Source organism: Octodon degus, unplaced genomic scaffold (genome assembly GCF_000260255.1).
Source record: "Octodon degus isolate 3935 unplaced genomic scaffold, OctDeg1.0 scaffold00093, whole genome shotgun sequence".
Taxonomy (NCBI): Eukaryota; Metazoa; Chordata; class Mammalia; order Rodentia; family Octodontidae; genus Octodon; species Octodon degus.
Genome location: NW_004524669.1, coordinates 5,129,373 through 5,134,938, shown reverse-complemented (window position 1 = coordinate 5,134,938; position 5,566 = coordinate 5,129,373). Strand labels below are relative to the sequence as shown.

General features: G+C 48.6%; 1 pseudogene; it reads right to left on the bottom strand.

The window, feature by feature from the left end:
• Nucleotides 1-4,774: 4,774 nt before the first annotated feature.
• LOC101589305 lies at nucleotides 4,775-5,143 on the bottom strand (annotated as a pseudogene).
• Between the last annotated feature and the right edge of the window lie 423 nt (nucleotides 5,144-5,566).

Below are 5,566 nucleotides of genomic sequence, written 5' to 3'. Positions count from 1 at the left end.
AAGAAAAGAAAAAAGAAGGAAAAGAAAAAAGTAAACAGAGCTAGAGATATAGATCAGGGGCAGAGTAGCTCTGAATTCAATCCCCAGTACTGGAAGAAAAGAAAAGAAAAGAAAAGAAAAGAAAAGAAAAGAGAAGAGAAGAGAAGAAAAAACAAAACAAAAGAAAAAGGATGCAAAGTAGCATGCAAAAAACAATCCTGGTGGTGCTGAGGAGTGGCCATGAGCTGCAGCCATGTGATGTTCAACCCTGTGGGGGGCCAGGAAGATGGCTCAGTGGAATAAGCACTTCCCTGGCAAGTGCAAGGGCCTGAGTTCAATCCCCAATTCCGGAAACAAAAACAAAAACAAAAACAAAAACCCCAACTCAACCCTGTGCTGTGCTACTAAACTAAGATGTTCAGTATTAAATCCATTAATCAACCTTCCTTCCTTATTTTTGATTTTTGAGACAGAGTCTCACTATGTAGTGCAGGCTGGCCTCAAATCATGGTGGTCCTCCTGCCTAGTGTCCTAAGTGCTGGGATTACAGGTGTGCTCCATCACACCTGACTTCTCTCTCTCCTCTCTCCCTCTCTCCGTCCCTCTTTCCTTTCTCCATCTCTCTCTCTCCCTCCTTCTCTCTCTCCCTCTCTCCCTCTCTTCTCTTTCCCTCTCTCTGTACTGGGCATTGAATGCAAGCCTTTGCGCTGACCTCCACTGGCTGTTTATTTTTTGGTTTTGTTTTCCGACCGTCTTTGTAAGTTTCCCAGGTTGGACTCTAACTTGCAATCCTGCCGCAGCCTACTAGTGTGCTGTCATTACAGGCTCCCACCATCACACCACATTATGAAATGGAGTCTTTTTAAAAATTTTTTTTTGCGGTACTGGGGATTGAACTCAGGACCTTGCACTTGCTGGGCAAGCGTTTATTCTAGTGAGCTACCTCATGAAATGGATTCTTGACTTAAAGATCTTTTCAATTATGATAAGTTTACCAGGATGTATCCCTATAATAAGCCAAGAAGCATCTGTATCTCTACTGAAGTGGCCTTAGAGAGATCAGAGTGGGATATGAGACAGCCCCTGACAGGCCTTCTTTGACACATGAGCACACTTTGATTACAAAAAAGGCAGGAAGGGTGCCTGAGGAAGAGTGGAAAGAGCAGAAGGTTTTGGGTGAGCTTGGTGGGCGAGGTTCCCACATGTACCTGGTGCCCAGGGTGGGGTGGGGAGGAGGGAGGAGCAAAAGACACCTAGGGCAATGTCTGTCTTTCCAGAGTACCTGGAAAAAACAACAGAGATCCAGAGAAGTCAGCAGCACGGGCCATTCATCCAGCACACATTTGGGGCATCTGGAGTGAACCAGACCCTCTTAGCTGCAGCGTGGAAGAGGGTCCTGGACACGATGTGGTGAGCGGTTAGCTTGTAACTAGCACTGGTGATCTAGCGTGACGGTTTGTGGTCCCCCAGTACGGGTTATCCTTGGTGGCTGGAACCTATTGTACAGTTGGACATGTGGCCACCTGGAATAGGCTACATTTTCCAACCAAGTATCATCATTGTTAAAGCGATCGAAGTGGAACAAAAGGAACAACTCCTAGCAAGGATCCTAACAGGGAGGGTTTGGGAGCTGCTGCTCTCTCTTACTTGGCCTCTTTGCAGGTGCAAACACTGTGGTTCAGTAGCTATCTCGGGTCATGAGGCGGCCTGGGAGACAGAAACTACTTTTAGTAGAACACAGGTGAGCTGGGACCTGGGTCCCTGGCACCGTGGAGTGTGTGCTGGGTTTGGACAGGTATCTCCTGGGAAGCTCATCGGGGAGATGGCTTAGTGGATTAAGTACTTCCCTGGCAAATGCAAGGGCCTGAGATCCATCCTCGGTTCTGTCTCCCAAATCTGGGGCTTGCCTGGGGAAGCGTTTGGGAAATTTCTCCCTTTTCTGGCTTTGGTCCTCTTTTCTTGGACAAAGAGGGTTTGGACTTTTTTTTTCTGCTTTTGTTTTTTGTAGTAATAGAGATCGAACCCTGGGACTCCTACATGCTAGCCAAGTGCTCAATCACTGAGCCACATCCCCAGCTTTTTATAGTTTACCAGTGGCGAAGTTTCATATTTGATTTTTCATATTTATTAAAGGCAGGGAAAAAATAGGCTCTGCAGAGTGTGTTTGGGTGGTGAGAATCATCTTTTCCCCTTGGCACCCCTTCCTCTGCAAATTCCCTCTCTCCTATCTTTCCATCTGTGTTGCGCCCACCCAGGGCATCACAGCCCTTCCCGGGGGACCACTGTTTCAAAGAACACTGGATGGGAGGAAGGCAGAGGGGCCTGGGCGGGCCTGGTGCCACCTCCCCTCCTGGCTCGGGCTTTCCTCCTCATTCCTGCCTGGCTTCTCAGAGCGCGTCGCCCTGTCGCGGCAGGAGTTCCCAGGACCGAGTCAAGCCCGGGTGGCAGCGGGCGAGAGGGCGCTCGCTCAGGTCTTCCACGCATCTGCAGCGGGACTTGGATCCAAGCAAAGGGCTTGGGCGTCTAAACCTGAGTGTTTGGCAGTCTGCTCACCCATGCTTGTCCCCTAGGGGAAACTTGTGGGACTAGAGGAGAGGGCTTGAAACGGGAGCGGCTCTTACGGAGTCCTCTGTAGGTCCTGGCCAGAAGGCAGGACTTCCTGCAGCCTTTGAGACGGTCTCCTCTTTACCTGGGTGTCAGGCGCCCCCTGGAGGACATTGAAGGGAGCGCCAAGCAAAGGGCTTCGGACCCCACGCGTAGTTCTTCGTCTGCTCTTTGGGTCAGCCGGCATCTCGAAGTTTTTTTTTTTTTTTTTTTTTTTTTTTTTTTTTTTTTTTTTTTTTTGTTTTTTTGAGTCAAAAGTTCCAATGTCACAGGAGCCAAGCAGCTAAAACAAGAGTACAGTGGGTCTGGGATAGGAAAACATGGACAGATATTTGCATAACTTTGGAGTTTTCTGAGTTGACAAGGAATTATGCTTTGTTCTGCTGTTGTGAAACATGCTGGCCTTTCATTCTCGCACTAAAGAGTGACATGGAAGTGCAGGGACCGTGTAGTTTTTGCTGTTCTAGCTCTATAAGATGGGCCATTCATAATAGAAACGATATCTGCTACTTGACGTTGTTTGCAGGACAGTCACTGTGGCGCCAGTCTTAGACCCTGCCTAGAAGCGCCTGGAGTTAGTGGCCTCACTCTGTCAGTCCCCTGGCTCTGGCCCTTGGCCTCAGGAAGAAATCCAAGGGACCAGAGGAGTGCACTTTTCCGGAGGGCCCCTGTCTCCCCAAGTGCACTTTTCCTGCCAGGAGCTGCTCTGCCTCTGCCTCAGCCTCTTTCTGCGTGCAATGAATCCTGAGGTGACTGGGGGTGTTGGGGGCTTCTAGAGCTTCCCCATTCAGTAAAGTAGGCTTGAGTCACAAGAGGCTACTGAGTGTTTCATCATCATCATCGTCGTCGTCGTCATCATCATCGTCATCATCATCATCTTATTATCTTTTTTTAAAAAGAATTATTTATTTATTTATTTATTTATTCATTTATTTTGTGTGTGTGGCCAGCTCAGCCCACCAGGGGGCGGGGCTGGCTGGCATGTGGTGCTGGGGGATTGAACCGCGGTCTCTGTGTTTTGCTTAGCTTAGCTTGTTCTAAGTAGGTGCTTTAGACCACTGAGCCATCTCACCAGCCCCTCACTAGTTTCTTAAAAAAAATTTTTTTTTTAAAAAAATGTATTTTGTACAGGGTCTCACTACGAAGCTCCGAGTTGTAGTGATCATGCTCTTTTCACCCTCTCCAGTGCTGGAATAACAGGTGTGTGCCACCGTGCCTGGCCTCAGTGGCTGGCTCAGCGTGCCCAGGGCTGGGGTCTGCGAGGCGTGGGGTACCAGGAAGCAAACCCCGGTCCCTGCACTTGCCTAAGCAGGTGCTTAATTCGTCACTTGTTTATTTTTAAGTGTGGCTACTAGAAAATTCCATATGTGGCTCCCATTCATGGTTTATATGTCTGTTCACTGGGGAGATGGTTGAGGTGGGTGCCTCTTCTACTGGCTTGCACCGGGGGCCTCTCAGGGCAGAGAGGAGCCAGCTCAGAAGAAAAGGGAGCTGCGATCCTCTTCGTTCATTCGCTTTTCCTTCCTTTTCCTGTTCAGCTGGTGTCCACTAGGGGACAGCAGAGGAGCGAGGAGGAAACCACTCTCTTGGCTCCCGGACCGGTCTCGGCCCTGAGGAGCAGACACTAGGGTCAGGTCTGAGACAGCCTCTTCCTCAACTCCTGCCAGCACAGCTACCCAGGGACGTGGTTCTAGAATGGCCAGAATTTTATTATTATTTTTAATGTATTTGGTACAGCGTCCGCAGGGTCTACAGGATCTCATTACCTAGATTAGACTCGTAGTGTTTCTCCTGTTTTTAGCCTCCTAAATGCTGGGATTATAGGCACATGCCACCAGGCCCAGTCTCAACTGCTGTCTCAGTGTGCTCCCCCCGGGGAAGTGGGGGGGGGGCAGCACATCACACCGAGGCTTGAACCCTGGCCAGAATTTTAAACTTTTTTTTTTTTAATATATATGTGACAGGGGCTGGGGAGATGGCTCAGTGGAATAAACGCTTCTCTGTCAAGCGCAAGGGCCCGAGTTCAGTCCCTGGTTCCGCAAAAAAAAAAAAAAAAAAAAAAAAAAAAAAAAAAAAAAAACTCAATTAATATATATGTGACTGAGTTTATTACAGAGAAAGGTAACAAAATGAGTTTCAAGGAAGAGGACGTGGAGACACAAACTGGATGTGAACCTCCTAACCACAGGCTTCAGCAGCCCTGCCATGGATCTGGACGATTTTTTTCTCATCAAGAAGTTGATCTAGGGGCCGGGGAGATGGCTCAGTAGGATAAGCGCTTGACTGGCAAACGCAAGGATCTGAGTTCAATCCCTGAATAAAAAAAAAAAAAAAAAAAGAAGTTGATCTTTTGAGCCATTTCCATGTTGGAGATCTGCTGGCAGGTTTCATAGCTTTCCCGCTGGCAGCAGCGGCAAGGTTGTTCATTATATCTTCATCACTTAATGTCCTCAGTGAGCCCATCCATCGTGAGGATTCTGTTTAGTGTCCTGTATGCACCTTCCACATTCCCATCTTGTACCATCACAGTCCTGGCAGTGAACTTCAGATGTTTTGCCATGATCTCGGATTTAAGCCTTCACTCTGCAGAACCATCCGCCATTCCTCCCCAGCAAGGGATCCAGCTCCTTCCTCCGGCGCCCTCAGGCTTCCGCGGATCCGCAGCACGCCCGAGACTGAGAGAATTTTAAATTTTTAACAGGTATCAGAATCTGGATTTTTTGCATGAAGTCTGATTTTTTTTTTTACATGTTACAGTGAATCCAAATGTTTAAGAAAAATCGTCTTGGCCAAGATCACACAAGGCACAAGGAACTGGGAATTTGGTCACCAGGAGGGAGACAGAAGTCGCAGAGACAGGCTTTCCTTGGTCCCGTGGCATAAACGCTGCAGCCAGCAGAGGTGGGATGGAGGCAACAGGCAGAAGGACCAGTGCTGCTCCGGCCTTCATTTGTCAGACTTAGAGGGTCCAGGCTGGCTTTGG